Source organism: Cricetulus griseus, chromosome 6, assembly GCF_003668045.3.
Source record: "Cricetulus griseus strain 17A/GY chromosome 6, alternate assembly CriGri-PICRH-1.0, whole genome shotgun sequence".
Classification (NCBI taxonomy): Eukaryota; Metazoa; Chordata; class Mammalia; order Rodentia; family Cricetidae; genus Cricetulus; species Cricetulus griseus.
In genome coordinates, this window is record NC_048599.1 from 124,337,783 (window position 1) to 124,350,799 (window position 13,017).

Here is a 13,017-nt window from a genome sequence, read left to right on the forward strand (position 1 = left end):
GGCACACAGGGAGGCCTGGAAAAAAAATGCATGTGTTTAAGACCTAAAACAGATGATAAACTAGGGGGTCCAGCTACAGCAACAGTTGGAATATCCTCAAATAAGCAAAGCAACCAAAGGTTAAGAACTCGTCTCTTGGGCTAGAGATGGCTCAGCAGTTGAGAGCACTGACTGCTCTTCCAGGGGTCCTAAGTTCAGTTCCCAGCAACCATGTGGTGGCTCACAACATAATTCCATCTGGTGCCTTCTTCTGGCATGCATGCATAATTAATAAATTAATACATAAATGTCTCAAAAGAAGAGAACTCTTCTCTTGGGCTCACAAGATGGTTCAGTGAGCAAAGGTGCATTGCTGCCACATTTGACAACCTGAGTTTGATTTCCAGGACTGACTTCAGAAGGTTATCCTCTAGCTTCCATCTGTTCTCTCTCTCTCTCTCTCTCTCTCTCTCTCTCTCTCTCTCTCTCTCTCTCTCTCTCTCTCTCTCTCTCTCACACACACACACACACACACACACACACACACACACATTGGTTAAAATACTTTGTCTTCTTAATGAAGAGGGGGAAGAGGCAGAACAGAAAGCCACAGGGAACCAGTTCCCACAGAACCAGCACTTCTAGGGAAGATCCAGATTAACTAGACTCATTAGTTGATCCTTGGTATCCAGGTCCTTCCACTTCAGGAATATTTCATGGCCATCCTTGGTCTTTATAGTGCGAGCCTGTTCTACTGAAGCATCCTAGTTCCCCCAGAGTCACGGACTAGACAGAAGTGACTCCCTCTTCTGAGTGCCCATTGCAAATACTACCCCAGACACTTCTCAACTCCCAGATACTTGGTAGAAAGGAACAAATACCTTTTATTGGTTACTGTTCTGGTGTATTGCAATGATCAAGGTTAATAAATTGTGCATCTTATCGACCCTGACTAGTTACTTTAATCATTATAGTCCAAGAGTAGGTTTTAAGGAACTTTAATTCTTAAAGATTTATTTTGTTTTTAATTCTGTGTATATGTATGTGTGTCAGGGCAGGTATGTGCATATGTGTGCTAGTTCCCATGGAGGCCAGAAGAAAGCATAAGATTCCCTGAAGCTGAAATTACAGGTGGTTATGAACTGCCCAATGTAGACACTAGGAGCCAAAATCGGGTCCCCTGCAAGAGAAGCATATGCTCCCAGCTGCTGAACCCTCTCTTCAGCCCTGGATTTGAGCTTTTAATTTATCCTTGACCTGGACATATGCAAACTCATTGTTCTCCAAATTCTTTTTGTCAATGAAGAACCAGCATGTTGTGCTTTGCTACATAATGTAAATCTGTTAGGCTTAACCAACATGGGCTAGCTTCTAAGCCTTCCTCATGTTGTTTTTGAATACCCCTGTCTACACTAGCCTAAACAAAACCTGCATGGAGATTAACGAGATGCACTGGAAGTGAACACTGAATGAGATTGGTCAGAAATTTTGATATTAGGGTGCTAGTCTCAGAGAGTTCCTGTATGCTTATTGTCTGAATACCATGACCTTCAGGGGATATGAGAGGAAGCCCCATAGCCAGCCCTTGGCCTAATTCAGCTGAGTCCCAGAGCTGACATTATTTATGGAAACATAAGCAGTTGGTTGGATGGATGCCCAGGGGCCTTGGCATTGCAGGTACTTAAATAAATCAAATGACCCAGAAAACTGGTATTATGTGGGACCTCCACTTGAACTGTCACAACCCCCAGCCCTACTGGCAAATGTAAATGTCAGGGAGGACCCTCCTGCCTTGTAAATGAGAGCAGAGCCAGGACATGAGGGTGCCCAGCAAGGCATACCACATGGCCAGTGACATGGAGACCTTGTAATGTTCCAGCAGGGGACAGAAAGAAGCCATCACATTCACCCGATTTGAGGATTGCTGCCTAGGTAATTTGTGGTAAAAAGTAGGTAGGCTTCTCAAATCTAGGCTGTCTCCTAGGACTCCACTCAGAAGGTTTCCTAAAGCATACTTGCATTTTTAATCAGATTCTGGTTTTGCTATTTCTCTCATTTTACTAAACAGCTTTACCCCTGTGGCTTTGTTTTAAAAATCTAGCCATCTTGCCATCTCAAGCACTTCTCAGAAACGTACCCTCAGGAAAGATAAATCTTACATGAATGTTAAAGAAATGCAACTTTGTCACCTAAAAAGTCATGATAAAGAAGAAAGATATAATTGAATATTGACCAAATAAAACCTATCTTGTTTATTCCTTGCTTTAATATTCTTTCTTCAAGCAAATTCAAGCAGTTTAGCCTCTGCTGCATAGACTGATCATTCAGCAAGATCAGCAGGAAATTAGAAATGCAACATTAGGATATCTGGAACATAATTTTCTGAAACCAAATCCACATCTGTCTGCTGGTTCAGTGAGGATGCTTGGAGAGACCAATCAATGAATGGTCCATCAATTACCAGAGTCGCTAAAAATGCCAGAGTTACAGCTCAAAGGCACTCAGGGTGGATTTCACTTCCCTGTGACTTAATTAGATGTTACACATATAAAAAATATCACACATTCTAATTCCTACCCCAGCCATGGTAACATGAGTGAGAGCCTCCTGCCCTGCTCTGTCTTTGGGTGTTGATTTGAAAACTAAGAACAGTTAATGGAAGAGTCAGCTCAAAGGAACTTCAAACATGACAGGCTGTCCCCTCTCTCACCTGTGAAGTTCCTTTGTCTATAAATATAATTCCCCTTCCTAGGACACAGGGATAAATAGTGTCTCCCACCAGAATTTGCCTTCAGTGTTCTAAGACATAGGGTGATAGCTATGGTTGTGTTTGTTGAAATCCATGTGTTGTTGGGGAAAAAAATGGTGCTGGTGACAGTTGGATTTTGGAAGTATTAGAGGAGACCAGGAGAGAAACATATCCCCATATTGCTACATTTAGACTTCAAAAGACCTTCAAAGGGATATTCTCACATACTGTTTGGGGTACCAGCTAATCGAAGTAGTCAGCCCAATCCTCCATCTGTGGAGGCTAAGGGGCCTATCCTGCCTCAGGTCCATGCAAGGGGGAACATGAGTGACCCAAGCTCACATGCCTGTGACCCATGCTGCCCTGCTCTATGTGACCAGAATACCTTGGGTCCAAGGAAGCCAAGATCAAAGCTGCATGGCTGCCTGTGTGAAGCTCAAACCTGAACATGCTCAAACTTAAGAAAGCACAAGAAAATTGTGCAATTGTCAGAAACACAGAAACAATATAAAGACTTGACTATCACCAGATAGCAACAGTTATTAAGGATTTACACCTCTGGGTATCCAAAGGCACAGACAATGTTAACAAGTCAGTTCCTAAGAGGGAGAAAGCAAGAAGACACCAACAGGAGGTATAATTAGAGAATCATAAGTGAAGGTATTTTGTTATATTGAGCCCCAAGCATTCCTACTTTATAAACTCCCTGAATCCCTGTGGGCTGTTTGGTCATCTCAGCAAGACCAGATTAGACTCACTTCCTCAGGACTGGTACCTACACAACTTCTTGGCTAACACACATTCTTTTTGTTAAACCATGACCTCAGTTTTCTATCTATTGGTGTGATAAATCACTGACCACAAGCAACTTGGAGATAAAAGGGTTTACTTCACCTTGCAGCTTATAGTTTATTGTGAAGGGGAAATCAGGGCAAAAACTCAAGGCAGGAATTGAAGCAGAGACCATGGAGGAACACCACTTACTGGCTTGCTCTCTAGGCTCACATTCAATTTTCTTTCTAATATCTCCCAGGACCACCTTCCCAAAAGTGGTACCACCTATCAGACTCTGGGCCCTCCCACATCAATCATCAATCAAGAAAATACTCCTACCAACTTGCCTACAGGCAATCTGATAGACACATTTTCTCAATTGAATTTCCACCTTCCTAGATGACTCTAGCTTGTGTCAAATTCAAACCTAAGCAACACAGCCATATACCAATCTAAACTTCAAGTAAGTGAGGCTGATGTTTTCTGATGGGTATGTTACAGTCTCCTTGTGTGACAAACACCAAGGACAGTGTAGGAACACTTGAAATGAATTCACTTTTAACTGTCACGTGCAACAGAATTGGTACCCATCAGCCTCTTGAGATGCAGGCAAAAGAAGGATAATTAAACCCAGCTTTTCAAATAAGCATCCTTGCAAAGGTTACAAAACACTGCAGTGTTGCCAAAGTTGGTGAAATCAATTTCCATTTTGCTGCAGTGTTTGTCATGCACAGATTGCTGAAACCAACAAAATGAAAAGCATTAATAATTGGTATTAATAGTTTGTGTAAATTAATTTGCTTATTTGCCTAAAAGAAAACCAGCCAAACAATTCATCAAATGGAAGCTAGGTATACTAGATAATAAAAATCATGTACTTCCTATTATTTTTTTTAAAAAAAAAGGCATTGGAAATGAAAGAAATCTAAAATACAAACCAAATGAAAGCCTTTTTGTTAGGAAAATAAAGCCAATTTAGTGATACATAAAAGGGGCATTTTTGTGACTTTATGGCCTGTGGAGAATATAAAGCATAGTACAGAAAACTATTGACTTAAAATTAAGGTAATACAAGTTCCTATTTGTTTACTCTACTTTCTGTCAAATAATTAAAAATGCCACTGATTGGTCCTCCTGCAATGCCATAGAAACAGATGAGGAATAAATAATAAACTCTATTAGGAAATCATGTGGCAGTGAAGCTAAGCACTCTGTAGAAAGTACTTCATGGAGTCAAGTCAATGTGCATTAATAACAAAGCCACAGTTCACTTGTTGTTAGTCCTATTACAGAGGACAGTGGTGGGTGTGGTGGGAAGTGGGGGACAGAGCATTAAAGAGCCTCTGCTTTTCATTTATAATCACATCCTGTGTGTGGCCAGGCTATGCTCTTCAAGACTAAAGTATAAGATCTGAGGATTGTTGGTCCCTTTATTCTTTTCTCCCTTTTGCCTGTTCAATTTTGTGCTTTTGTTAGAGGCTGGTGTCTTTATGTTTTCCCCTTGCTGTGATAAAATACTCTGGACAAAAGAAACTTATGGGGAGAAAATGGTTTATTTTTGTTCACAGTTCAAAGTACAGTCTGTCATGATGGAGAAGTCAAGGCATCAGGGGCTCACAGCAGCTGGCCACGTGATGTCCACATACAGGGTGCTGCTGCTCATTAATTCTCCCTCTGTTTGTATACTACAGGACTGGTTAGGGAATGGTGCCACCCACAGTGGGAGAGTCTTTCCACATCAATTAAAATAATATAATCCTTCACAGTTATGCCCAGAGATCCATCTCCTAGGTGACTCTAGCTTCATTTCCCTCTTCTGGCTAAGAGAAAAGAGGACATCCTTGAAGGCATGTCCAGACACCTGACAAAGATGCATTCCCAGTTCATTAAGGAATCCTGGTCTGAGTTCATGAGCTAGGTCAAGGATATATAGGAAACATTCAGAACCCACTCTCTGACTCAGTACTGATTTCATACTAGACTTAGAAAGAGTGTTAATTGTCTGCTTGATGAGTAACACTCATAATGAGTTGCTAGCTGCTCCCAACAAAGCATGAATGCATCAAAAGACAATTATTCCAATTACAGGGGAAGGCCAGTTCAGGTACCCTCTCCACTAATGCTTAGGGTCTTAGTTGGGGTCATCTTTGTGGATTCTCTGGAATTTCCTTATGCCAGGTTTCTCACTAGCCCCATAATGACTTTCTCAATAAAGATATCTCTTTCCTTGCTCTCCCTCGATATCCTTCCCCCATCTCCAGTTCCCTCATGTTCTCCTCCCCCTCCTCTTCTGCCTTTCCTTCTCCCCCCCCCGCTGTGCTCCCAATTTTCTCAGGAGATCTTGTCTATTTCCCTTTCCCAGAGGTAACCATGTTATGCCTCTCTTACGGTTCTCCTTGTTATCTAGCTTCTCTAGGGTCATGGACTATAGGCTGGTTATCCTTTGCTTTACGTCTAGCACTGGACTGAGCTCCCAGAGTCCAGTCAAAGAGAGGGAGGAGAGATAATATGAGCAAAGGTGTCAAGACCATTTTGGGGATACCCACAGAAACAGCTGACTCAAGCAAGTGGGAGCTCGCTGATTCCAGACTGACAGCTGGGGAACCTGCATGGGACTGAACTGGGCCCTCTGAATGTGGGTGACAGTTGTGTGGTTTGGGCAGTCTGTTAGGCCACTGGCAGTGGGTCCAGGATCTATCCCCAGTACTTGAACTGGCTTTTTGGAGCCCATTCTCTTTGGAGGAATACCTTGATTAGCCTAGATATAATGGGGAGGGCCTTGGTCCTGCTCAAAGTGATGTGCCAGACTTCACTGACTCCCCATGGGAAAGCTTACTCTCTCTAAGGAGTGGATGGGTTGGGTTAGGAGGCAGGTAGGGAGAATAGGAGGAGGGGAGGAAGTGAGAACTAGGATTGGTATGTAAAATGAGAAAAGATTATTTTAAAAGAAAAAAGGAAAAAATTTTCATACCAATTTCCTTAATAATTACAACAAATGTCTATTAAAGTCACGTATTTCAAAACAAACAACCTTAAAGGTTTATCACAAAAAAGCAGGAACTGTAGCTGTGTGGGGACAAAATGGAGAGTGAGGAAGACTTGGTGCTCAAGTGAGTTGACACATGAAGCCACTTCCAGGACCATGGTATAAGTTATTCCCATCAACTGAACAATATAACAGCATTCCCATATCTCCATTCAAGAGAACTGCAAGCAATAAAGGCCACTCTCACCAATGGGTGCCCACTCTGGGCCTGGTGTCTAGGAAGAAAGTTTCTCAAACTGTGGCTGCTTACAAATTCTTAGAACAATGCATAACAACTAAAGGTCCTCATTTTGTCAACCTTGCCCCTTGTATTTAGAGCTTTCAATAGCAGGCATCAGGATGCCCTTCGCCTGAGCTGTTTCCCTCTTCAGCTTCACCAGTCTCTTATGACACTTCCCCCTCAAGGCACTGCTGGCTTCTCTGAGCCAAGAAGTAAACGCTTATTAGGATTCTGCATGTGTGTCCTGGGAACTGCATCCTGCCCGTTCCTGTGCTGTCCTTGCATCGTTAGCACAAATGCTTATGCACAGCTGACAAGAGACATCAAACTACCATGGGTAATTGCATTTCCAGAGCGGTAGATAATGAAACAGGAAAGACTTGGCCTTGTCCCTTGCCTCGCTCAGACAGCAGAGAGTAGAACTGTGCCTTCCCTCCCCAATAAGCGGGTAAGAAAGTTTGGTCTCAAACTCTTTGACTCTCCCCATGTCCCAACCATGAATTCTACATTTTAAAACAGGCTCCTTTACTTCATGATCTTACTTAAGTTTGAATTGTATTTCCACTTCAACTCACTTTTCACTCTGAAGCTTTGCACTAGGAAGAATACACAGATGCCATGTGGAATGATCCCCCCAATCTATTACATCAATCAAACAGCTGGAGGCTGCCCCCAGGTAAAGGTAAGACATTCTTTCAAATATGACCAAAATCTTTCTTGCCTTTCTTCACATGACTGAAACTTTAAAAAACCCACATCAGTATAAGTTCAAGCTCTGAAACAGCCAAGAAAACTTTTCAAAGCAGTGGTGGACATCTGGACTTACGATTCATTGTGAGAAAAGACCCACAGAACAAATGTGGCTTTACCTAAATTGGGAAAACACTGCACTGTTCCCATAGTGTGCCCCGCCACTTAGTTATAGCTTCGTTTTCTTCTTCTGGCTAAGACGAAAAAGGGCACCCTTGAGGGCATGTCCAGACAGCTGACAAAGATGCATTCCCAGTCCATTAAGAAATCCTGGTCTGAATTCATTAGTTACATTAAGGAAGCATCATAACGTTCAGGACCCACTCTGATGAAGAATTGACTTCATACTAGATTTAGAAACATGTAGAAAGGACACATGGGAACTTCTGAGATGTCAAAGGACATACAGGAAAGGAAAGAAGAAAGCAATCTAGAAGACATTCCTGTCTGTGGATTAAAGGGAGCCCTTCAGGCCTGCTCACTGGTAGAAAATAAACACCAGCTAGTCCAAAAACAGGAAGAAAAAGAACTGAAAGGAAGCTTTGGCTTTTAAAGGGCAGCTCCCACATTTTCTGTTACCCTTTGCCTCAGTGTGATGAATGGAGCCCACTGTCTTGGAGTATTTCTGAAAGTGTCTGACCATTTACTTAGCATGCATTCAGTAAGGACCCAGGACATCATGCTGTGCATTTGAGGAGTGTTTTAGGACTCCATGCTGTTGCAGGACATGCAAGGTAGTGTGGTCTACACAAAATGAGATTCTGCGCTCCAGAATTCTGGTGAGGAAAAGTCCTCTAATGGAACAATTTGGGAAGTGCTCTTTATACTCTCCACCCACTTGTAGATTTACAATGCACATTGATCAAGTCATGTTCCCATGCTCTGAGGGAATTGCACTCTGCAGTGAGTGCCTCTGTCTGCCCTCCTTCCAGTTGTGTGCTTAGGCAAATCTGTATGACTTCCATTGGCTCCTCCCCTCTCCATCTCTAGCTTCATAGCATTGCCTCAGCCATCTTGACAGCTGCCTTTCCACACACTGTGGGGACCAGCAGCAGATGTTTCCAGTCGCCCACCCAGATCTATTTCTTCTTGGTTCCTTCCTGGTTTCCTAATTGGTTCAAGTGTCTTCCCTCCACCATGTACCACGTACTCCTGAGGAGTCACTGACAGCCCCTTGCCTGCAATAACCTAGTGGTGACCATGTCCTGCCTTTGACTGGGACCAGAGTGTAGATGTCTCCTCTTCTTGAAGTGCTTGCATCAGGTTTCAGGACACTGAGTGGACAGTACGTCATATCTGTGGCATCTACTAACCAAAAAACATGAGGGACATGAAAGGAAAAAGGAGTTGGGTCCACTGGATCAAGCCCATTCTAAAACTTAGGCTTCTTCTGGACCCTCTGATATCTGAAGCAAGAAATTGATTTGTACCAATTTGATTGAGGTTCTTTTACTTGTCACCGAAGTCATCCAATGGATACAGCCACTTAAATACAAGGACTCACCCATGTCTGGAAACCCTCTGAAATCTTATTGGAATCTTTCTCCAGGAATTCCTTGCCACACACTTTGCCCGGCTTCCTTGAAAAGCATTTGCACTGGATCTGACTTTAAATCTATGTTTAGCCTCAGCACACAAGTTTGCCTTCCCATTTGCTTCATACTGCTTCCATGACTACCAGAGCCCACCATTGATGGCTAGAGTTATCATCATCTACTTGCTTGAAGGGGTTCCACACTGCCTCTTTAGTGTTATCTCTCCTCCCTGGACCATCCTCAACATGGCATCCCTGCCTTGCCAGTGTCTGCCAGAATCTTCTAAGCCTCTTAGTTGGAACTGATTTTCAAAGGTCCTTTGTGGAGGTTTAAGTAGTCTGTGATGTTTTTTGTTCCGGAACTCCACAGCCTATGCAGAGGTCTCTTTGCTCAAACCATGCTTATCTCACACTTTGTGTCCTCCTGGAGTCAGCTTGGCTTCCAGTTTTAGCATCTCCTGGAACACAAGCCAGACAATGAAGAAGAGGGCAGAGAAGGAGAATTATAAAGATGCAGAGTGAATGGAAAGTGTGGTAAAGATGCTGAACTGTTTCAGATGGACTGTCACAGGATTGAACCAAGACATACTCAAATCAAAGTAACCATTTGTTTTCTAGCTTCCTTAACCACGCCCACACAGCTATGGTTCCTCCTCTTCTGACCTGATTTGCACCCCAATAGCCAGACAGGCAGTAATAAAGAATAAGGCAGAAAATGTCCATAATTCAAAGGCAATAATATATTTCTGTTTGCTTATAATCCACAAGTAACAGAAATGTGGCTTAAGCATGAACTCATTTCATACATGTGAAATACCTCTTTCCAGTTCCATGACACCACTTACCTCCCAAGGCTATGTTAATCAACGGTGCTCAGTTTATGCTCTGTGCTGTAGGTAACCCCACCCTCCCCTTTCTTATGAACTGTTTTACCCAGGGACTGAATGATGGAATGCAGACTTCATGGAACATAGTGCCTGGAATTTCTGATTGCTAATCTCACTCAGAGTTGAATTTAAAGAGTTTAGACCATGGTGGGAGGGGAGGGTGATTGTCAAACACACCTCCCCCTTCTTTTTCTTTACAAAGGAAAACTTACTGATGGGTTGGAATTTCTAGTTTATTCTAGAATGCAGAGCTATTTAACATGGAATTTGACAGCTTCTTCCTCTAAACACTCCCTCATATTTATAGTTCACCCCATGACTCCTTTGTAACAGCAAATCTACACATTCCCCTTTCTTCCTGGCTCATTACTCCAATTGTCACTGAACACTTTGAAACCAAAATATTACCTAATTTCCTTACTCACTAAAGACAAATTAATCAGAAGTCTTGGATACCTAGCCATCCCATATCTTTATGAAATGGGGAAAAAATCCATCTGATAGATACAAATGACTGGATTTACTTTTTGAATTTTAGTTTCCAATGCTCATTGGAATAGACCACAGCATCAGCTTCACAGACATAGAAGGCTGGGTTGGTGGGGCAGCTCATTGGCTACACTTGATGAAGTAAGTTCCATCTCTGGAACAAAGGTGGAAGGAAAGAACCAAGTCCTGAAAACTGCCCTCCGACCTCCACATATGTGCTGTCAAATGTGCGCGCGTGCACACGTGCGCATACACACACACACACACACACACACACACACACACACACACACAAGATTTTCATTATCTAGGCACCAGAAACAAAATCAGAAAAAATTACAGTATACTAGTGATTACAATTTTACTAGACAATACATCAATTGTATAGTCAAAAGAAATTCTGGGGCAGAGGGAGAAACTATGGGAAACAAAAAGATACTAAAGATGCTGTTTAAATGTCCCAAAGGAAGCCATATATAATTAACACCAAACAAGCAGAAGCTATGAAGGCACAAAAAGTTCAAGGAACTGAGTGAAAAAAGGGTGAATCCATATTAGACTTCAAAACTGAAGCTTCCCAGGTCTGAGGTTGGGACAGCTTGGGAGATGAGGTACCTGTCCACTCCTTGATTTTATGGAGAACTGAAAAGTCTCACTTAAGATAAGATACTCCCAAAGTGTCAAGGTGAAGAGACAAGCACAACCCGTGTCTGACAGGAGCCCTTAGCCAGCATCAGATTGGACTCAATGGAACAACAAATCAAAACAGAGAAGACAAAGTCAGTGACACAGAAGTCAAAGACATAGCCACCAGATCACTTCCCAGGCTGAGTTCAGCATTCACACCATGAACCCTGCAGAAACAGCTTTGTCTTGAATTGGTCTTAGCTTCCTATAGGTTAGTGGTCAGAAAGCTTCTCTTTTGTAGGAGCCTTGCCAGAGATCGAACTCTCTCTTCTGCACCAAGCTGCCTGGTACTGAAAGCAGATACTGGCATGCAGAAACAAATGGGGGTAACTGTGTTCAAATAAAATTTTATTAACAAAAACTAGGTGCTGGAATGGATTGTACCTATAAGCCACAGTTAACAAACAACCTATGTCACATATGAGCCCAATCAAGGACAGTGTCACTACTAAGTTCTAGCAAAGTATCTCATTCTAGTGGCCCATGCTGAGTTAGAGGGGGAAAGTTTCTTTTTAACACATGTAAGAGCAGAAGCGGGAGGGAAAGAAATCGGGATCTTGGAAACATCAAAGTGATGTTCACTTAACATTCTGAAACTGTGCTATAAAAGTGATAAAGGGGAAAATGAGACCAAACATTTCATTCCATACTGGAGTTGTTCCGCTGGACTTGACATTCAGAGAAGAGTGGGTGACTTGGCTGGGGAAAAGAAAGCTTGAGATTTCCTGTGAGTCTTGGTGGTTGCCGCTGAAGATGGACACGATACAGTGACATCTATCCTCCTTGGTCAGGGAAGGTCCCGACCTTCTCAATGTACTCTTTGTATATAGCCTCCCCAAGGAGTTCCCCCCCTCACCGCCCCCCCCAACAAGGAAAAACAAACAAGCAAAAACTAAGTCACTTTTCCATAAAACTTTATTCTTTCAGATAGCATATATCACCCATGGTACCTGAAAGCACAACTTTAGTGACATTGGCAAATGTGCTTCATCAGAGGCTTCCAGGTTGTCAAGAGACACACAGCATGCATGACCCTATCTAACTCAAAGTTTTATACCCCATCCCCAACCACCTCATAATTGGCAAACAGGTTCATAGAATTTTAACTGGAAATTTCCCTACTCCAGCTGCCTTTTTCATTGACTAGGTGGTTAGTAGGTACTATTGTTTGGATCTTGACCGTTACAAGGTTAAAGTTCTGGTCCTCAGAAACATTAAGTTAGTGCCATTAAGGAGGTGGTTGAGCCTTTAGGAAGGGGTACTAGTGGGAAGATTTAGAACATTGGGAACATGACTTTGAAGGGTACTGTAGAAACCTACATGCATGCTCACTTTCTCTCCTGCCCACGTTTCTCTCTCTCTCTTTCCTTCCTTCCTTCCCCTTTCTAGGAAGAAAATTTTATTTATTTTTATGCATATGAGTGTTTTACCTACATATATTTCTATGTACCACATGTATGCAGTACTCACAGAGGCCAGAAGAGGGCATTGGATCCCCTGGAACTGGAGTTATTAGTTACAAGCTGCCATGAGAGTGCTGGGAATCAAGTCTGGGTCCTCTAAGGAGACCAGTTATTGTCCTTCACTTCTAAGCCATCTCTCCAGCCCTTACTCTCACCTTCTAAGTCTATGTTATAAGTGAGTGGATATTCATTGTCTAACACAAGCCCCAAACTAGTATGTACTGCAGCCTCCAAAATTGCGAGCCCAAACCATTTATCTTTATAAATGGATCATCTCAGGTACTTGTTACAATAATGGGAAGTTAGCACAGTGGAGAAACTGCTTTCTCATGGATAGAAATGATTAAATTTCACAGAGATGCTCTGAGCTAATCACAGAAGCCAGAGAGTCTGATCCAGCAGCCTCTGGGGGAGTCCATGAGGTCAAAAAGTACTTCCA